Here is a 23537-nt window from a genome sequence, read left to right on the forward strand (position 1 = left end):
CTTTATAACTTACAATTGTGAATATATCATGCAATTCTGACTTTATAACTTACAATTGTGAATATATCATGCAATTCTGACTTTATAACTCACAATTATAACTATATCATGCAATTCTGACTTTATAACTCACATTTGTGACTATATCACACAATTCTGAGAGAAAAAGTCAGAATTGTGCGATAAAAAGTCGCAATTACCTCAATTTTTTTATTGTGTGAAAGAAAAAAGCTTCCATAGTAAATGGTAGTTTGTTGGTTAACAATTATTTTATTAACTTACCCAGAAAGTAACACTTTTGTTTTATTACTTGAACCAAAATAGATCCCCTTTTTATGGAGATTTGAAAATTGTATGATACAGTTCTCAAAATATGTTCTTTATGTTCCAGAACAAGAAAGGAATTCATACAGTTTGGAACAACATGAGGGTAAGTAAATGATATATTTTCATTTTTGGGTGAACTGCTATTAACAGACTTATTAACAGACAGTAGTAGTAAACCATACATAAATCTACATATATTGTAAATATAATATAAGAATATGACATGAAAGGGTTGTTTATTCATGTTTTTTAATTATTGCATTCTTTATTGTAAAGAACAGAGATGAATGGAGGAACAGTTATGAGTAAAAAAAATAGAATGTTATTTATATGGAAATACAAAGTTCTGTCATGAAACTCTAGATGGTGCAAGCTAATAGGTTTGCAATCACATTGTTATCTATAGGGCACAGCTGAAGGATCAGCAGTATCAGTAACCAATGCTCAACCGTCAAATACTTAAGCATTTGCTTTTCGCTTTCAGAAACCCTCCACCTTTCCCAGCTCCACCTGTATAGAGCTGTTATGAGTAATTAATGCATTCTTTATTGTACAGCAGCAGCATGTCTTACTTGATCACAGCAGTGTGTCGTGTATGTATTAGCGCTAGCAAGTCCCGTACTTACAGATCTATTCCTTCAAGATCAAACAGATCAACATTGTCATACCCATTATCATGCTAATGACTCCAGGAGTTTTCATGGCAGAATTGCAGGTAAATAGAGAAAGAGCAGGAAGCAGGAAGAATTTCTAGAAAGAGAGCAAGATAATTTTTTGGGCAACTTAATGGACCACTTTGCCATCACGCATTCTTTTGAAACGTAAAATTGTCAGAGCTGTCAGTGAAATGGACTGATCATAGTGTTTGTCAGCAGGCATAAATAGAGACATATTTCCCACATCTGTTATTTCCTCCTTCTTGGAATTCAGTCATAGTAAAGGTCAAGCTGACTACAATGCCACAGTCAGTTAACATTGTACCTTGGGTCCCTCAGTTTGAGGCTGATTAAAAGACTTTAAAATGGTTCTATCTATCTATCTATCTATCTATCTATCTATCTATCTATCTATCTATCTATCTATCTATCTATCTATCTATCTATCTATCTATCTATCTATCTATCTATCTATCTCATTTTAACTGACAATTAAAGGCTTAATCCATCCGAATCTTTCGCTCTCATTTTTCACTCTTTCTGACAATTCTGTCATTAACAGCGCCGCATGTAAAACATAAGTGATGTGTTGATTAGACCTCATGGAGCTCCATTATGCTAGTGGCAGCTTTTATTTTAGAGCGACTCATTTTTGTTCTTTGATTAGGCAAAAAAAGGCATGAAAATTAAATATGCAAATTGTGGCAACTCAAAGGCTGTTGGCATTCTTGCATTATAATGTGTACAAACATTAGACCCATAAAGTGATTTTTAAAATGACAACTTAAAATAAGAAGTGGATTTAGAAAGAAAGAAAAAACATAACGTTGTGAAATATTATTAAAAATTAAAATAACTGTATTTTCTATTTTAATATATTTTAAAATGCCATTTATTCCTGAGATGGCAAAGCTGATTTTTTAGCATAATTTCTTCAGTCTTCAGTGTCATATAATCCTTTAGAAATCAATTGAATATGCTAATTTGCACTCACAAAATATACCTTATTATAATTCATGTTGAAAACAGTTGTGCTGCCTAATATATTTTTGTGGGAACTTTTCCAAGATTCTCTGATTAACAGAAAATTGAAATCTTCTTTTGATTGCTTTGGATCAATTTAACACATTCTTGCTGGATAAAGTATTCATTTCTTAAAATGAATCTTATACTCACCCCAAACCTTTGGCAGTTATTAAGAAGCAGCATTATGCTACCACTAAAGATTAGCTGGTTTACACCTAATAAAGCTCTTGTGTTAAGGCAAGTTGGAGCTAAACTGTGGTAGGAGTATCGACACCCCTGAATTAGAGTATATCAAATCACTTTTGAGGATCCATTTCAGTTTGAAAGCTGCCTGGTGTTTGACAAAAGTTGGAAAGCCCTGTTGGCAGCACACACATCTGTGCAAAAGTGACTAAATTAGATAAACACATGCTATATTTGGAGAGACAATGTAGAACTCTCCAGAGGTTTGAGACAAACGCAGGCATCCAGCAAAATAAAGCACTGTATAAGCTCCTAAAAATCCCTGCAGAAAGAATGGAGAAAGCAAGGTAGGGAGGAATAAGAAATTGTTTCGACCCTTCTCTTGCCATCTTGTCATGAGAATGGGTAAAGGCCCTGCTACCTGTCTCTCAGCGCCACATGTAATCCTCCAAACGTGGTGTGAACAAACTTAAAGACATCAAACCCAATCAAGCATTCCGCCACACTACTGATGTGACGTTATCGCCCCACTTCCAAAACCTAATCCTTCATTAAAATGCACAGGATGTAAAAGCATTCGTGTTTGTTTAATTAATTCACTGATTAATTAGCTTGTTTATTCATTTAGCTGTTTATCAGAGAGCTTTAAATGTAACAGAATACCGAAAGCATTAAAGGTTGAAAAAAAAAACTAACAATAGAAGTAAACTTTTTTAATTATTCCATGATGCCATGATGAAAACATTAGATTAATCATTATATATATATATATATATATATATATATATATATATATATATATATACACACACACACACACACACACCTAAAGGATTATTAGGAACACCTGTTAAATTTCTCATTAATGCAATTATCTAATCAACCAATCACATGTCAGTTGCTTCAATGCGTTTAAGGGTGTGCTCCAGGACAATACAATCTCCTGAACTCCTGAACTCCTGAGCGTGGCATGGTTGTTGGTGCCAGACGGCCGGTCTGAGTATTTCACAATCTGCTCAGTTACTGGGATTTTCACACACAACCATTTCTAGAGTTTACAAAGAATGGTGTGAAAAGGGAAAAACATCCAGTATGCAGCAGTCCTGTGAACGAAAATGCCTCGTTGATGCTAGAGGTCAGAGGAGAATGGGCCGACTGATTCAAGCTGATAGAAGAGCAACTATGACTGAAATAACCACTGTTTTCAACTGAGGTATGCAGCAAAACATTTGTGAAGCCACAACACGCACAACCTTGAGGTGGATGGGCTACAACAGCAGAAGACCCCACCGGGTACCACTCATCTCCACTACAAATAGGAGAAAGAGGCTACAATTTGCATGAGCTCACCAAAATTGGACAGTAAAAGACTGGAAAAATGTTGCCTGGTCTGATGAGTCTTGACTTCTGTTGAGACATTCAGATGGTAGAGTCAGAATTTGGCATAAACAGAATGAGAGAATGGATCCATCATGCCTTGTTACCTGTGCAGGCTGGTGGTGGTGGTGTAATGGTGTGGGGGATTTTTTCTTGGCACACTTTAGGCATCTTAGTGCCAATTGGGCATCGTTTAAATGCCACGGCCTACCTGAGCATTGTTTCTGACCATGTCCATCCCTTTATGTCCACCATGTACCCATCCTCTGAAGGCTTCCAGCAGGATAATGCAACATGTCACAAAGCTCGAATCATTTCAAATTGGTTTCTTGAACATGACAATGAGTTCACTGTACTAAAATGGCCCCCACAGTCACCAGATCTCAACCAAATAGAGCATCTTTGGGATGTGTTGGAACGGGAGCTTCGTGCCCTGGATGTGCATCCCACAAATTTCCATCAACTGCAATATGGGCCAACATTTCTAAAGAAAGCTTTCAGCACCTTGTTGAATCAATGCCACGAAGAATTAAGGCAGTTCTGACGGCGAAAGGGGGTCAAACACAGTATTAGTATGGTGTTCCTAATAACCCTTTAGATGAGTGGATTATATTATATATATATATGTGTGTGTGTGTGTGTGTGTGTGTGTGTGTGTGTGTGTGTGTGTGTGTGTGTGTGTGTGTGTGTGTGTGTGTGTGTGTGTGTGTGTGTGTGTGTGTGTGTGTGTTTGGTGTGTCTCCCAGGTGGCTTGTGGCAAACTTTAAACGACACTTTTTATGGATATCTTTAAAGGGATCCCCTGGTGTTGAGACTTGTATGGCTTAATATAACATAAATGATGTCTCTTACTGAATTATGTAGTAGAAAACCCATGAAAGATCTACGTTATTTAAAAAATCGACTTTATATTTGGACCATGGGCGGCGCCATTTTGTTTGCGTTCTAGGTTGATGACGTAGAATGGTTGAACTCCTCAATCAGCTGGCGTTACCCGTAGCTATTTTTACCACAACGCAACTCGAAAATTGTTTCAGAGTTAAACAAAACCAATGAATTGCTTTGTAATTGTACTTAAAACACACTCAAACATACATGTGCACACAAACTCACCTACACAAGATCGGCGGCCGGGCACACACACCTGACAGACTGCGTTGTCTCAATCGAGATGTTGGGCTGCTCAGTCTCCACGACAGGGGCTGAATCCGAAATCGACCCCCTATACCCTGAAATAGGGTATTATTTGAAGGGACGGCCATTTGTAGTGTTGTCCGACATCATAGTGGACATGTTCGAGTGCAGTCATTCAGTCTCACGTTCACCGCAATAACGAGCGTACAGCCGATTTACAAACAGCTGTCCGACTTCACGCACCCAAACATACATGTGCACACAAACTCTCTCGCTCACACAGACTCACACAGACTCACACACACCCCAACAGATCGGCGCGAACACACACACACACACACACACACCCCAACAGATCGGCGCGAACACACACGCACTGCGTGCGCGCATACATAACCCTCAATCACTATTCCCTGTGTTGATATCATAGATAGACTGTTGATATGCAGTAGATTAACTGTAATGCCTAATGTATCCAGCAGAGGGAAATATCTAGGTAGGATGATGGGATAAGTTAACGTGAGGAGGAAGAGAGGCAGGATGTTTTGGTGATGATGCATGGGATTGTTTGTGCATTAAAGTTTGAGCACAAGCTCAGTGAATTAACCTCAATCTTTAAACTTCCACTTTTAAGACACAAATTACTTTCGCTACTTTTGTTCACTAATACAACTTGAAGGAGTTAATGAAGACGATCGAGTGCGTGAAGTCGGACAGCTGTTTGTAAATCGGCTGTACACTCGTTATTGCGGTGAACGTGAGACTGAATGACTGCACTTGAACATGTCCCTATGGTGTCGGACAACACTACAAATGGCCGTCCCTTCAAATAATGCCCTATTTCAAGGTATAGGGGGTCGATTTCGGATTCAGCCCCTGTCGTGGAGACTGAGCAGCCCAACATCTCGATTGAGACAGCGCAGTCTGTCAGGTGTGTGTGCCCGGCCGCCGATCTGTTTGTGACTTGTGTAGGTGAGTTTGTTTGCACATGTATGTTTGAGTGTGTTTTAAGTACAATTACAAAGCAATTCATTGGTTTTGTTTAACTCTGAAACAATTTTCGAGTTGCGTTGTGGTAAAAATAGCTACGGGTAGCGCCAGCTGATTGAGGAGTTCAACCATTCTACGTCATCAACCTAGAACGCAAACAAAATGGCGCCGCCCATGGTCCAAATATAAAATCGATTTTTTAAATAACGTAGATCTTTCATGGGTTTTCTACTACATAATTCAGTAAGAGACATCATTTATGTTATATTAAGCCATACAAGTCTCAACACCAGGGGATCCCTTTAAGAAATGGCTTTCTTCTTCCCACTCTTCCATAAAGGCCAGATTTGTGCAGTATACGACTGATTGTTGTCCTATGGACAGAGTCTCCCACCTCAGCTGTAGATCTCTGCAGTTCATCCAGAGTGATCATGGGCCTCTTGGCTGCATCTCTGATCAGTCTACTCCTTGTATGAGCTGAAAGTTTAGAGGGACGGCCAGGTCTTGATAGATTTGCAGTGGTCTGATACTCCTTTCATTTCAATATTATCGCTTGCACAGTGCTCCTTGGGATGTTTAAAGCTTGGGCAAACTTTTTGTATCCAAATCAGGCTTTAAACTTACACAACAGAATCTCGAACCTGCCTGGTGTCTTCCTTGTTCTTCATGATGCTCTCTGCGCTTTAAACGGACCTCTGAGACTATCACCGTGCAGGTGCATTTATACGGAGACTTGATTACACACAGGTGGATTTTATTTATCATCATTAGTCATTTAGGTCAACATTGGATCATTCAGAGATCCTCACTGAACTTCTGGAGCGAGTTTGCTGCACTGAAAGTAAAGGGGCCGAATAATTTTGCACGCCCAGTTTTTGATTTGTCAAAAAAGTTTGAAATATCCAATACATTTCATTCCACTTCATGATTGTGTCCCACTTGTTGTAAATTCTTCACAAAAAATTTCAGTTTTATATATTTATGTTTGAAGCCTGAAATGTGGCAAAAGGTCGCAAAGTTCAAGGGGGCCGAAAACTTTCGCAAGGCACTGTATAATTAGCTTTAAAGGCAACTATAAACTATAACAATAAAGATATAGTTATAAAAATGACAAAGCTTTTAATAAATAGAACAATACTGTCCATTTGGACGCTAATTGTTATGGTTATCATTATAGTTGTCTATAGTTATCGTTCTTGGTGTGAACGGGCCTTTATTTTTATATTTCAGTTTTCATTTAAGTTTAGTTTTAGCAATCTTGTGATGTGCTTTTGTCTATTTACTGTTTATTGTTATTCTTTTTAGATTTATTTTTAATTTCAGTTTTAGTTTTAGTCATTTTATTATTTCAATTTTACCTTATTACTTTAACTTTACCATATTACAGTTTTTTTGTCATTATTTCATTATATTTCAGTTCAATAGTTTTAGTTAACAATAACAACACTGACATTGTCTCTCTAATAGTTTCTCTAACATAGTTCATCTAAACATTAATAATTAGAAATATGATACACTGTCAATGTATTTTCCAGATAATATTTTCCAAATACTATTTTAATAATTTGCCATAGTTTTTAGTGTAATATAAACACCACTTCCATAATTTCATTATAATACAGTCTCATGAAAGCCATTTTTCTCACACAGTATATGCATGAAAAAAGGTGTATCCGGACCCGTATACTCCTGTATACACTGCTGAAATTCGGAAGAATCCGGGAGTATACTGGCCGGATAGGTCAAATTCCATGGATCGGTATATATCCGTATACATCCGGAATGATACCAAATCGGATGTATGTTGTGGCCGTATACTTCCATGCTACAGCCATTTGTTGCCATGGCAAGTAATCCCATCAGGTTTTTTCAGGAGACATTTTCACACCTCTGAGCAGCTTTGCCTCCCATCCCCTATTGGCCTTTCAACTCAAACTGGATTGGTTGTTCTTTTAAAACCACTCCCAAAACCCAAACTGCTATTGGAGGACAGGGCACATTGAAAACCCAGTAAAGTGATTTTATTGGTTACTTTTAAAACTTAGCCCACCCAAGGCCTTATAGTTTAGTGATTTGATTGGTTATAGGTCAGCTATGCAGATACTGCTCATACACCATAAACCCCACCCCCCTCTCCCCCCAAATGAAAAATATACACAAAAAACAATTTAGGAAAATATGGAATATTTATTAAGGTACATAAAACATTACCAAGAGCATTTTAAACAAGCAAAAGAATAGAATGGAGAAACAAAAACAAGTGAACAAAATGTATTTAAAAGGGATGAAAATGTAAAGAACAAAAAATAAAATAAAAAAATAAAGGCATTTAAAAGGAACAAATAAACAATATAAATATAACTATATAAAATAAACATAAGTTAAAATGAAAGGGTAAAAAAGGGATGAAAAATAAAATTAACACAACATATTTAAAAGTTGGCGATATAAAGAAATAAATACACAGTGTATCTAAAAATGTAACATTATAAAATTAGAACCAGAATGTTAAAAAAAGGTTATATAATATACATAAATGTTCTAATTAAACAATAAAAATAAGTGAAAAAAAAAAAACTCCCAAAGAGCATTGTAAACATATATTATAAAATGAATGGGGGGAAAAAAGTGAGCAAATTCTATTTAAAGGACGGCGATGTAAAGGAATAAAAGAAAAAAAATGCATATAATATATGTTCTAAGTACACAATATATATAAGTGGAAACATTTCCAAAGAGCATTGTAAAAATACATTATAATGATGCACTGATGATGTGACGTGTAGCATGGGTCAGCCTCTAGTCTGGTTCGTAGCACTTGGCAGAGCGCAGATAACCGTGGTTCGGTTTGGTGGAGACCTCACCATCCACACTGGCCTTCCATCAACAACAGCATCATCTTTATCAGACATCTGCTCTATTGTTGCGGTCTCTCACAGGTCTCTTTCTGCGTTAGCTTGTACAACCCTGGACCTGGTCTCCAGCAACTGCAAAACATGACAGTAATTTAACCACTAAAACACAGACTGTGTTTACATGTGCAACAATAATGCAACTATGTATTCTAAGAGTTAGGTCTTAATCGCAGGAAGGTGCTCACATGACATGAGCAGAACTCTTCACTCCAGTTTACATGCAATTTGCATTATTCACTAATGAGTATGGTTATGTCACACTCAGATTTGATCAAAGTATTGGGTTTAATGTATAAGTTTAATCACAATATTGACAAAATCATATCTCCTAAAGAGAAAATAAATGCTTAGCAAGTTTCTTAACTTACCCTTCACTTTCTTTGACGGTTCTTTGCCATGTTCTTCATAGTGTGTCTTTTTTGGGCCTTTTCAGGCTGAGCCACAGAATACTTCCTCCGTGGTGTCTCAATATGTCTTGCAACCTGCTAAATAAATCATGAATAATTGTAAAACCAATAAAAGTAAGCAAAACAAAGCACACATGGTAAATATTAATATAAAATTACTTTAAAAAATAATATAATCTTTAAGATTACCTTTTACACATTCAGGGTCAACATCTGTAAAAGTTGTACTTAATTCTTCAAAGGAAAATGGTCAAAGCGAGGTTGTGTGATGACTATTCTGGGGGGAAAAGTTGCAGTTATAATTAATGAAATTCGGTTTTGGCATTTCAAATCCATATGACGTTAGTAGTAGGTTAACCTAACATTTACAGTATACAATAAATAGTCTTACCCAGTTTGTGGATCGTATTTGTGTGGGCTGTTCTCTGAATTGGGTTTCACACAAAGGCACCTTACAGATTCCTGTAAAGTTTGAAATTAAAATGCGTTTAAACGGATTCACAATCTGCAAGAACCACAATATTTTCAAGTTTGAATAAGATGGCCATCAAAGTAACCGCTGGAGACAAAACACATAACGTTATTAGGCTAACGTTAATTGTAAGCCAACTTTGGTTTACAGGCACATTATATAACAATAACTGAACTTACCTCACGTTACGTGCCCTTTTAAATCTTTTCACAATGTTGTTAGGCTCTTCCTGTAAGTTAGTCCGTGCTGCTCATACTTTTGCTCGAGAGAATAAACACGCTGGAGAGCCTCTTGGAGAAGATCAGCCCGTTCATGCTGTGCAGATATTAAAGTAGTAAGCAGACGAGATATAGCATTCTGGCCGGAGATCAGCTGCTTCATCAAGGCATTCACAGTAACTGGGCTTGAGCTTGAGGCTGCTTGTCCTCCTTTGTTCAGTGGAGTAGAAAAACTAAGGTTCCTTTTACTCTCCATATTAAATCTGTCGAAAATGATCGATTCCAAATCTCAACCAAACACCACAAAAAAAACAACAATCCGTTCTCTGTACTTCCGGAAACAATGCGGAGGTTTCAACTTTCGCGCGCTTGTAACAATACACTACTATTGGGTGCGCCTCCTTCCCCACCTGTATTGTGAGTGGTTGATTTCAAACCTCAAAACGCCCCCTCTTTGGCGCGTGTTGTTTGCTTGCTAATCCCCACTCAAACCACGCCCTCGGTATGACGCGTCGCAGGTGTATCTTTAATTTGGTGCAAAAATATAATGCTGGACATAATTATCTATCAACATGGAAGGACAACCACCTGTTGATAATAATACGAGAAAGAGAGCTCGGCGGTTTTGCGACCACTGCAACGAGAATGTTTCACATGCATATTTTTATCTTCACAAAAAAAAGTTTTTTTTTCACAATGGAGCGATTACAGCTGAGACAAATCACAACACAGAGCTGGAAGAGGGTGCATGTGATGAACTTCATCCAGACGAAATGAGACCTGTGGACTGGGATGACGCTGGTATTCATTTTGGTAAGTTACTGAACATTTTTTTATTATGTAAAACCAAATGACAAGTAAAATAAGATGGTGATCATCAGCATTTGTTTTATATATTTACTGATGTCGTGCAACATTACACTGATGTTCATGATCTGCTTTGGTTAGAGTTGACACACAATAGTGATTTGCTTGTTTTCAGAATGTAGTAAGTTTGTGTTTTTTCCAGTATAGGCATAAGTCTTGTTAATACATTGTAACTTTTATTTATTGCAAATTTGGTCATAGCTGTATTTGCTGAACATTTAAATCATGATGGGCCATTCATAACAATAACTAAAGTTATTTGGATAAACTATTACGAATGGCCCATTAACATTTCTATGGCCCGACCTGTACACATGCTGTACTGTAAAGTGCATGATATGTGATTCTAAGGGATTTTAGTAAAAAGCTGATAATTTTAAGATAATGCTAGACAAATGCATAGCTCCAGCCATTAACCAATTGGTGTTGTGATGTTTCACTGTTTAAACTAAATCTTTGTATTTAGCTTGTGTATGTAAATTTGTGTGTAGCTAAAATCGTTGTATTGTTCTTTATTGTTACAGGGGACACTGAAGTCCAAGAGCAAGTTGATTTCTGCATATTTGAAGAAACCAAGCATTTACATGAGAACCAAGATTCAGCAGATCTTCTTGATTTATCCATCACTGAAGGCAAGGCTCCTTACATTTAAATTGACGCACACAGACAGATGTCTATTGTTACACATCTATTAATTTTTTCTAAAAAAAAAAAAACTCTAACAAATGTCTTTTTTTGAAGAAGAAGAAGAACGCAATGAGCTGCTCAGGCTTTCCTTGGAGCTCAGTGAAACGTCTTCAGATGATGACAGTGACCATGAAGAGCAACATGTCTTTACAGATGGTCAGCACAGAACATTTGGATTTTAAAGATGACAAACCTGAAGAAGATAATGACAATAGAGACAGCTCTGCTTTATTACTTGTAAAGCTATTAGCAATAATGTTTTTAACCTGGCAAGCATTGTTCAACATTTCAGACAATGCCATCACTGCACTGCTGCTATGCCTCAGACAAATGATGGCTCATTGGAAATATTCTCAGTGTTGATTGGTGTCTCCTGGGTTTGCCACTGTGGCCTTTGGTTTACTCAGTTGGGGACACACAAACTATAACACTAAATTTATGATCTAAGTTATTCAACTAAATATACAAATAAAATGAATTAATTAGGTCTTATTTAATTCTATAAACTATAATATTGATCTGCCAACATTGTTGACCCTACAGCCAACTAAAATTTTGTTGCAATACTGTCTCGTTTGACACTGTGAGGCTAATTTGAAACAATCGTCATTGTAAAAGCGCTATATAAATAAAGTTGATTGATTAATGCAATTTGCTGGTATGATTCCCAAGACTTTATATTAACTAAGAAAATATACCAGTACGACAACTTCACTGAATATGCTGTCTGTCCAAAAAGATGATAAGCTTCAACGGCAAGGAATATCTGTACCCCAAACTAACCTATTGTTACAAGAAAGTAACTCAGTCATTAGAGACCTTGGTAAAAAAGACCTGGGTTTTTTAAAAAGAGAGGCGTGGAGAGAAATACAAATTCTTGGACGAACCAGTCCTCGACCCAAATGCAGAGCTGCGTGCTGGAGACATTAAGAGATTTCTTATAATCAGTGTTAAAAACTAACACACGTACTATACGCCATGTTGTTGCAAAGGTTTCGTGGTTGCACCCTCATCCAGACAGATGTTTCTTTGGGAACCCTGTGGAGGTGTGGCACACAGACTGATTGTGCAGCAGCGTTCCTACCTGTGGAACGTATTGCAGGGAGATGTGTACTAAGTACATTCATTGTGCAGTTAAGTCAGACAAAAGAAAAGGTATCAGCCATAATTCCCATTTGCACAATGTTTGAGATTTAGCCCCATGCGATTTCCAACGACCTTCTTTTATTCCTTTAATTTTATTTTGAGCATATCTGTTTTTTTTTGTGTTTTTAAAGCCATGTTTTCATTATTTCACATTAATGTACATTCCTTTTTATTAAATGTTATTGTTATTAACTGCATTTTGTAAAACTTCACAATAAATGTGTGTTATTCTAAAATGGTTGGTTAATTTTCCTTTATTTGTTCCATTTAATTCCTTAATTTAAATACTCTGTTTTTGTGACTATATGTTCGGGGTGTTTATTTTGTAGTGTTTTTATAAAAACTTTGATTAAGAGTCATAATTCTCAATCCTGAGGTCCTCCCCTGCCACCCCTCCCTCTGAGAACAGACAACACCTCAGTGTCATTAACATATGAAAGGCCTTCTTCACACCTAACAGTCACCAGTCCTAGCACCCAGCAGTGTTTCAGCTGTATATTTCCGTGAAATTTCACGGATGCCTGTATATGTCCGCATATGTGAGGTTTCCGGGTGTATCTTGAAATATACTGTTCCGTGTTACTCTGATCCGCTTTTTCCCACATACGTCCGGTAAACCTCAAATTACACAGGAGTTTACCATGCCCGGATAATGCCGTATTCCAGGGTTTTCATGCAGTGATATATGTCTGTATATATGATAATAAATAGTCTTTATAGTCTTTTTTTATATACTGAATTCCAACAAGAATGAAACCCCTGCCCTATTAGAAATTGTAATAGTGATGCTTGCTATAATGAAAAACCTGTGGCATTGTGATATAGACAGGAAACTTCCTGGATTCTCTCTCACTTTTACTGTCCTTAGACCAAACGGACAAACTTCAGCTCTCGAACATAGACATGCCGACTTGTTCCGACTTGTTCTTCAACGGACACAAACAGATGCAAGATTGAGAAAGACGATACTTTAAAAGATGCTGAGTCCATCTGTGGCCTGAAAAGATTTTTTAAAGCAAACACACAGATACACGCTCGTCTTTCGTTCTCCTTCGTACAAAAGCCCAGTACATGGAGGCCCCTGAGTATGCCGCCTTAATGAAGACGAATGCAAGGAATCAATTTGCACCTTCCCAACTCCATCTGGCAGCTCAGCACTCCACCATCAATTAACACACCAGCTGGGGAACACACACACTCACACGCCGCCCACTTCTCCTGTCTGCTCTTTGCCGCTTAGCTTAGAACTGCCAAAGGCGGCCCGAACCCAGAGGGCCCCGCAGGCTGGAGATGTAGAAATGCATTATGGGATGTTTGGGGCATCCATGCAGGTAAAAAGTGATTAAAACAGGAATCATGAGGAAAAAGCTAAAGGTGAAGGAGACACGTAAAGGAGAAGGGTACATGCGAGCCTGTGTGTGGTCCAGAGGCAAAAGAGCTCAACACACAAGCTTGGGCTGAAACTCGCACTCAATCCAAACAAACAGGCATCACAGTGTGTGTAAATCGTTCAGACAGTAAACAGATTCTCTTAATGTGGACAGTTTTAGGGTAAGCCGAGCACCAACAGTGCAGGGAGTTATTGACTGATCTCAACCAGAGGGTGGACAAGAAAGTCCGTCATCTGTCTTCTAACCGCTCAGCGCACAGCAGTGATCGCTCCGCCGAGATAAAAAGACAAATCCGCTCGTGGAGATACAGATCCTTCGTCGGGCCAACAAAAGACATTTTATTCAAAGCCTTCTGGACAGTGGGCTAAATTTGACTCGTCTGAAATAACAGGAGTGTGAAATATCACAAGTGAGCTGACACATGCGGAGAGATTGAGAGATACGCACGCATTAAAACTCCCTCTATCAACTTCCATCACTGTACTGCTGTGCTAGAGCTCTTTATGTAGGTCATGAGTGTTTTTCTGAACATGTGCGCTCCCCATCCCTCTTTCTTTCCTTCCTCAATCTCTGTCATTTTCTCATGTACAAATGGGAAATGATCTTCTAAACATCCCAGGCACGTTATATCACACAGGTAATCAGTGTATCCTAGCAACACGTGTCCAGCGATCTTAATGCTCATCAAACCTGGATTCAAGGAGAAACTTTAAGACGCCAAGGTTGGTGACTTGGACTTCAACCAGACATTCTAAATCTGAGCTAGTACTGTAAAGTTACAATATTCGAATCGGGTTCTCTCGCTATATATTATGGGGGTTTTTTTGTGTGAAGAGACATTATTTTCATGACAGTTAAGTACAATTTCCCCCAAATTCTCTTTACTGATATTAACAAAAATACAAATATTAACATGATAATACAACAATAATGCAGGTTTTTGTTGTTGTTGTTGTATTTGTTGTTGATTATGGTAATGGCATCCAAATGTATATTTACATTTTATATGAAATTTCGGAAGGAAATGCATGAATTAATTAGCATTATTTTTTATGAATCCTCATATAGGGCCCTATCATACACCCGGTGGAATGCGCCTGACACAAGTGTTTTTTGCTAGTTTAAGCAGTTATCATTTTATGTAATGCGCCACTTTGTTTAAATAGCAAATGCATTTTCGCCCATTTGTGCGTTCATAGGTGTGCTGGTCTGAAAACAAGGTGTGTTCAGGCAGGTTGTTGGCGTGTTGCTATTTTGAGGCAACTAAATAACAACAACAAAAATTGCGGCTATTATTATTATTATTATAATTATTATATTTATTATTGTTATTTGAAGAGCCTATAGGCGGGTCCACAACGTGCGTACACTCTGCTATTGCACACACAGGAAGACACAGCAGCACACAAACATTTTGATTATTATGAAAAATTAAAGGATTAAAAAGATTATTATTGTGTACATAAATATAAAACTGCCTACATGTCATAATGGACAGTCATTACATGCATCATAATTAACAGACCTATTTGCAGTAATAATGAGCAATCAGGCATCACTGGACGAGCAAATATGTTTCCTCGCTAGAGAAGTGTTCAGTTTATCCATGTGCAAGATCCGCCATCTAAATAGCGAATCCGCCATGATGCAAGTGCAACTGATTTTTAAAGGGAATGGGAGATGAGACTCTGGTTGGCTTGTTGCATGATACGCCCAAAACACACCCATGACTCATTAAAGAGAATATGGACCATGTGCCGGGTGTACCGACTTTTTTTCCCGTTCTTTAACTAGCAAAAGTGGATCCGGACACGATTTAGACAATGTCCTTATTAGAACATTAAAATAGGGCTTCATTTAAGCTTAATATAATTTCTTGTTTCTGTCTTACTCTGGGGTAAAATATAAACTGGGAGCAAGATATTCTGGGTAAACATGCATGATTCAACACCAAACTCCATGTCTATACTGACAGGACTAGCATGGCAATTAATACTTGTCTAACCTGGTCGTTTCAGTATGGTTTTACAGAACTGCCTGTGAATCAACAGTACTGTAGTGTAATACAAGGAAATGTATTTTACTGCACAAGGTCCCAACACTATTTGTCAATTCTTCATTTGTTTTTTTTTTCTGCCTGGCCCGAACAAACTGCTTAAGTAAGAATTCTATTGTCCTTTGTGTGGAACAGCCAATAAATCTTTTGAAACTTTTGTATCCCATCTAAATTGACGAGTCAGCAAATCCCAGGCCGTATGTTTTGTTGATTCAGGCGAGCGTCTGACAAATCAGATTTACTTCGGGCCCTCTGAAAGGACGTTTGGGGTAATATATTTATACAAGCTTCATAATATACATCAAAACCTGAGGCCATATTGACAAAACATTTTATCTTACAACTAAGAGTTCTCTTAAATAACAATAAAAGTTCTTAGTTAAAAGTTTCCTCTAAAAACCTATTAACAAAGCTGCTGAGACCAATCTTTACTGAGGAATGGAGAGAAGTCTTAAGCCAAGAGAAAGTGTGAGGTTGACCTTGTTGCTATGGATGATGTCAACACGCTTAATAACTATGCACACATGAATGGCTGATAGGGGAGGGGCTATATACAAATAAAGGTTGTAAAATTAAAATGTTGCTATGTTCATATAAAGATTTTAAAATATAGTCTAAGTGTCACTAATTAAAGCTACACTGTGTGATATTTTCCCCCATCTAGTGGTGGTATATGACATATAAAGGTATATGACCATCCAGCAAATATTAGTTTCTGTTCCTCTCAATTCTGATTTCGTTTGAACTACTACGGTGGCCAATTTAGTCCAAGATTAACATGGCAATCCCCCTCTTCACATTCGACACGGTGCCATCGAGTGTTAAAACGCGAAAGGCGAAGCTTGAATTTATGGGAATGTCCCTCTTTGGCTAATGTACTTTCAAGATGGAGGGGCAACATGGCGACCGGCATTCGAACCCCTCACCGGTATGTATTTTCAATGGCATATTATAAACTTACGAGAATACTTTATTACTTGAAAGAAGTAAATATACATTAATGAGCACTTATATTTTTGAAAGAATTAAGGGTAATAGGGCCCGCAAAGCTATCAGTGCAGACAATGGGACAAACAATATTTTCAACTTGACTGCAATGTTTTATTCTCCATCATTCATGCATATTGTCTGAACAAAAATTAACCTTTATGGTATATCAATGCAGATTAAAATCTATAAATCAAAATATTTATTACATTTATACGAGGAGAATACTACTCGTCACCCACAGCTCTATCCTCTTTTGCCTCAATGGTCTACAGTGTCTTTGGGTGGATTGATAAGGCGGAATGATAATTGGCAGCAACAGCCATTTTAGGATTATTTGTGATTTGGTCTTAATGATTTAGGAGTCCTCTTGACTACCCCTAACTTTCCACAGAAAAAGGAGCTGGTTTTAGTGCTAAAATGCTTTGGGAAGAGTTTCTCCTAAATCTGCAAAGTTAGGAACTACTTTTAGCCTTAAGATGTTTTGAAAATATGGCCACTGACAAATACAAATGATTAGCATTAACCCCCTTGAGTCAGATGGGACTGAAACTTCCACTCCAAATTCAGTGCTAATGCGTACATGCTACAGTTCTTTCTTAGGCTCGTCTTTTTTGTACAATAATGTCATTTACTGAGCTTGGGCAGGTGTGTGGTGGATTAGTGTGTGTTTGTGTGCGCGCATGTGTGTAGACAGCTCTTGCAGGTGTGTGATCCACAGAACGATCAGTTGGAGTGTCAAGTCTGAATTGGTTCCGATAGTGAGTGGGCAGTGATTGCCTTCATGCCATGTTCAGTGAACGATCCGATCCAACAGCTGAATCTGAACACCTGACAGGAGTGGGATTGTGTTTCTCTACAGGCCATGAAGAGTTTTGTGTGTGTGTGTGTGCGTGTGCGTGTGCGTGTGCGTGTGTGTGTGTGTGTGTGTGTGTGTGTGTGTGTGTGTGTGTGTTTTACAATTTGAAGGCTAGTAGTAAAAGCATCCTGAGGAAGACAACAAATCCTCATGCATCATGAGTTTCAAGATGGTGAGTCAATACACATATACGCAAACACACAGCCTGCCTCCAAGGCCCTACATGTCCTCTCTGAAATGTGTCAAAGTTACAAAGACCTTTTACAAATGTCAAAGGTACACACAGGCGTGTGTGTGTGTGTGTGTGTGTGTGTGTGTGTGTGTGTGTGTGTGTGTGTGTGTGTGTGTGTGTGTGTGTGTGTGTGTGTGTGTGTGTGTGTGTGTGTGTGAGTGAGTGAGTGTGAGAGAGAGAGAGAGAGAGAGAGAGAGAGAGAGAGAGAGAGAGAGAGAGAGAGAGAGAGAGAGAGAGAGAGAGAGAGAGAGAGCTTTCATGTGAATGATATTAATGACATCTCAACCTGCCATCCCAATAACTACCAGCAGGATCTGTAAGTAGAACCTCTAGCAGATGTCATGCAGAACATTTTAGTTTCAAAGCATGGTTTAAATGCATTTCATTGCAACATCAGTAACAAAATACTGTAGTATTATAAATTATAAACTACTTACAGGAGAAACAGAATGAATTAATTTAATATTGGTGTTGCAAAATGCAAAAGAAAACAACATCTGCTGCATAACAGCAAATAAATCAATAAGTATTTATTCTTAACCAAAAACTTAGTTTACTTAAAACCCAATACATATTATTAAGAAGTAAAACTGCATAAAATATTAAGGCTCGTTTCAGATAATATATCACCCACTTTGGTCAAATAGGTTTTTTTTCTAACAGTTTAGCAATAAATTCTTTTAAGATTCATTGGGAACTAAATTTTTGATAGTACACTAAAAAATGCTGGGGTGTTTCAACCCATGTTTGGGTAAAATATAGACAAACCCATCCTTTGGTTTAAATTAACCTAGATTATTTGAAACCAACCCAAAACATGGGTTGAAACAATCAAGAAGTTTTTAGAGTGTACGTTGTTCTATTCAGCATTTCACTTTTAAAAAAATGCATAAAAAAATAATTCCACAGAATATTACATTGAACTTATGTAATTATGTAACTTATGTAACTTAACAGTATATTGGAACATATGTAATAAATTAGGCAATATATTTAATATTTTTATTTTCCAATATATTGAAAGCGGCAATCATTTGTATATTTTGCAATATATTACATTAATATATAATATATAATGTATAATACCATCCATATATTATTCCATGTATTTACAATATATTATAATATATTTCAAGTAATATATTGGTCAATATATTTTTCTTTTGTAAGGGTCTCTCTGAAAACGTAGAGCTTTACATTTTTAAAGATCTCTAAACTAAAACATTCAGACTAAGTCAATGAGTCATGTGCATGTACCTGTGTGTGCGATGCATGTATGTTTTTGTATGTCCACTGACCTGAAAGAAAAGATGGAAAGGCTAATGCATGATCAGACGTCACTGATACAGCCCTAGTAACTGCCATGGTCAATGTAAAACTATTACATTAAATGTCATATCCTGTGGTCCAAAAATGATTGTTATTGTTCATGCTTCACTGGCTCTGGGTAAAGCAACAAGCGCTCCAACATGTTGACTGGTTTGGGTAATCAGCTAAATGCTGCTCTCTAATGCTTCAATAGTAGCTCAGAGACATCCAATTGGCGAGGCAATCTAGATCCAGGTGGTTTCTTCGATTTAAAAACTAAACAGATATGCTTCCAGCAAAGTCCTCTACTGTGAATTCACACAATTAGCAGTTAGCTTACTAAAGAGCTTGGTATTATGTTCACAGATTTAAACGCAAGTTACTTTGTGAATTATGCGCCTTGCTTTCCTTGACAGCAGTTTGCAGTTGTGTTTGCTAATGACCTGCTGCCATACCTGAATAGGGTGCTAAATATGAAATTGAGTCAAGGTGGAAACCCAATGTGAGAAGATGGCTTATTAGTGATGCCTTGTGTGGCTACACTGAACCAGCGAGCCTGATCATGTGCATGAGTCAGTATCTTCGTGATTAAACAATATAGCAAATATGCAGGGGAAATATTGAACTGTGGTCTATCAAGACATTGAAATGTTTGTTTTTGTAGAAATCATATTACAGTCACTCTTGTCCCTTAATATACAAACAAAAGACTAATTGAAAATGCTCCCCCTCACTTCTGCATACATTTTAGCTTGCTAATTCTACACAGATTTCAATGACGAGCACTAGAATATCTGTTCTCACTGCAGTCCTCTCTCTTTGTTTAAGTCGTGACTGAGCTGTATCTCTGCTGCCCTTCTCAGGTGAGAATATGCCACTGCAAGCAATAGTTAATGCTCTTTCCTCATCTCTCCCTCTCCTTCCCTTTATCTCTCACTTCTTTCCCCCTCTCCATCTGTCTTCCATTTGCACTCTCCAGCCCATCCGGGTCTTTCTGTTTCTGTTGTTCTTTTATTTGGAAATTCAGAGTGAGCCCAGGGCTTGCCCTCCTACTGTTCCCTCTGAAAACACAGAATCAACCCACTGCAGCAAGACAGAAGGGAGAAAAAGGCAGAAGAAAGGGCATGGAAGAGGAAGAGAGCGAATTGGGGAGCAAAAAGAACAATTTAAAAGAGATAAAAAAGGACCTGTAAGGAATGGACTGGGACTTAAAAATCACAGTCCAAAGAGGATAATCCTCCACTATATTTCATATAGTGGAGGTTATTGCATTATATAGTTTATAAATGAATGATGAATTAAATGGCATGATATACATTTTTGCAGAGAAAAGCCTTCAAATGATTATAATTCAAATAGAGGGAAGCATTTAGCAGACATTGTTACAGAAACATTACAACAGGCATTGAATATTTATGTGTATTTTTATTTATAGTTTAAACAGCCCCCCCTCCACACACACACACACACACACACACACACACACACACACACACACACACACAGGTCCACAATGTCACTAGTAAGCATTCCTGCTATATTATGTAATGCCATTGGCAAGCATCTCAGCTTGCCATTCATTTTGAAAATCTGATCACAAATTAGATGTATTGTCATTTAAAGTAAAATGGCATTTTGACAATGAATCTGTTCTCTGGCTTCTAAAAATGAACAACCTGCAGGGCAGAGCGTTTGCATATAGTTTGCAGCAGCACACAATACATCACACCATGAATAAGATGAACGACTATCAATGAATGAATCAAACAAATCAGAATTCCAGCGTGGTTTTCTACGCATCATTTTTAGCATCGCTTTATATGGGCAAAGACAAATGGTATACAATAGTGAAATCGCTCACAGTGTTTCAATGTCTTCATTCCTATTGGTAGTCACTGCTTATTTGCATATGGTTACATCTTTGCCATCTGAAAATGAAAATGAATGACTTCTGGTTGCATCCAATGTGCACAGGGCTTTAGTAAAATGACCTCTATACACACTATCAACAGCCAAAGCGTTTTTTTATTCAGCAATATTTTTGCCAACAGCTTCTTTTGTTTCTCTACTCCAGCTTTTACTCAAACACATTTTTAAAGCACCACTGTCAGGTTTTCTACAGGTCTAGCATTAATCCTACTATGATAATCTGTATAATTCTGAGATAATCTATGGTGCTCCAAGTATTCTGAGGACTACAGATGCACTCTGAGGCTTGTGCATGTGTCTGTACTGAGATCTGCTCTGGTTTAAGCTTGTAAGCTGCTCTCTTAAAGAGAAAAGGAGAGGCATCTGTGATGTTTTATTTGATGGCTGCTGCTGTTTGGTCTTTTAATGCTGCTGCACTTCAGCCGATCTGAGAGTCAAATCTTCTTTTGCTGATATTCAGCAAAAAGAGTTCATTCTCAGTTTTCTTGTCTTACATTGCTGTGCTCATTTTGAAGTTTTGAGGTTATATAAGTAATAATTCGGGCATAACTGTTGAATTTAGTCGGGCAATAGTGTCGTTACTCAAATTTAAGCACATATTCAATACAAATGTGCAAAGACATACACTACATTTAAAAAATAAAAAAGTATCTTCTGGTCCCCAATGCTGCATTTATATGATCAAAAATACAGTACAAGCTGAAACAAAGAGAACACAGAAGAACACTGGGAATAAAATAAAACACAAGAACGCAAATTAAATGACATAGAACAATTAACTGTTCTCGCATCCTCACGCCATTTTGAGAGTCCAACTAAGGAGGGAGGGTGCTTTGGAGGCAGACGAGGGGCTAGCAAAGGGAAGGACTCAAAGGAAATGGCAGTGGAAGGAGCCAGGGAGGAAACGAGATCAGGAGGAGCCAGGGGGAGACTTTGCTGGTAAACCCAGGGGAGCGACAGACTGAGATGGAGGTATTTTAAGTAGATACCCAGGTGAAGCCCAACATCCAATGAGACCACGTGACACAGGTGGATCTGGAGATCAAGGTGGAGCCATATAGCAACAAATATCCGAGGTGAAGCCAGGGTGCCAGAGGACTGAGGTGGAACCAGTAGGACTTAGGACCAAGGTAGAGTCGGAGGGAAGATGGTACATGACTGAGCCAAAGGGGTGGAGAGACAAGGTGGAGCTGAAAGCTTGGAAGTTCATAGTGCAAGCAGAGCAATGACTGGCCATGGTGTAGCTGAAGTGATAAGGGAGCCCGGTGAAGCCGTTAGGACAGTGGTACTTGGTGGAGTCGGAGGGAAGATGGTACATGACTGAGCCAAAGGGGTGGAGTGACAAGGTGGAGCTGAAAGCCTGGAAGTTCATAGTGCAAGCAGAGCAATGACTGGTCATGGTGTAGCTGAAGTGATGAGGGAGCCCGGTGAAGCCAGGACAATGGACAATGGAACCTGGTGGAGCTGAGGGAGGGAGGAGCCAAGGTGAAGCTGACAAGCTGTTGTGGAGTGATTGGTTCGGTGGCTGGAGGCGGAGCCAGGGGATCCTCTTGCCATGGCGGAACTGGAGACCAGAAGACCCGAGGCAGATTCAGGAAGCAGAGTGGAGTCAGAGGAGGAGCCAAGGGACTGATGGGAACCAGCGGAGGTGAGGCTGAAGGACTGGATGTCTTTGGTAGAGGAGGTGGGAGAGGGAGACTGGGTGAGAACACCGGAGACGTAGTAGATATGTTCCAATGTTGGCCATTACTCCAGTCTTCAGTGTCACATGATCCTAATATTCCAATATGCCGATTTTGCCAATGTTGAAAAACAGCTGCTCTGCTTAATATTTTCGTGGAACCCGTAATACATACAGGGTTCTTAGATTAGTAAAAAGTTCAAAAGAACAGCATTTATTTTAGAAAAAATATATATTTTGAAAGATTGCGAAATGCTTTTACTGTCAGTAAAATGTATCCTTGCTAAATAAAATAATTAATTCAGTCACTTCCTGTCTAAGTTGGCAGTTCTTGGTCAAAACCAGCTGTAATGTGGACTACACCTTATGCTGTTTAGTCAAAATTCTGGCTATGACAGACTAACAAATACAAAAACACAACATAGTCTGCTGAAGAAAAGAGCCAAGGCATCAGCAACCTTTCCAAAACACATGGAATTTCACGTGCGTGCGTGTTTGGATTATTAAACTCATTTCCCATAAGCTGGTGTGTGATTAGATATATTATCTTTAATATGAAAAACAGCACATTAGCGATTAGTGGCTCCATGCTAATGATAAGAAGCAAAGCTGTAGTTTATTACTCGCTCAACTGAAGCTGTGTTTGTTTACTGAGGTTGTGCTCTAATTTGTCAGCATTATGCTGTTCA

General features: G+C 38.2%; 2 long non-coding RNA genes across 3 annotated transcripts in view; both read right to left on the reverse strand.

Annotated features, from left to right (window-relative positions):
• Positions 1 to 23537, reverse strand: part of LOC137048643 (uncharacterized) — a 300170-nt gene that overhangs the window by 232795 nt on the left and 43838 nt on the right. The window lies entirely within an intron of this gene.
• On the reverse strand, positions 8318 to 10860 carry LOC137049454 (uncharacterized). The gene is made up of 4 exons (XR_010899614.1): positions 9407 to 10860; positions 9205 to 9292; positions 8977 to 9093; positions 8318 to 8680 (listed from the first exon to the last, which is right to left on the reverse strand). It is a non-coding gene; the product is annotated as an uncharacterized lncRNA (long non-coding RNA).

This window comes from Pseudorasbora parva, chromosome 20 (assembly GCF_024679245.1).
Source record: "Pseudorasbora parva isolate DD20220531a chromosome 20, ASM2467924v1, whole genome shotgun sequence".
In the NCBI taxonomy this organism is placed as follows: Eukaryota; Metazoa; Chordata; class Actinopteri; order Cypriniformes; family Gobionidae; genus Pseudorasbora; species Pseudorasbora parva.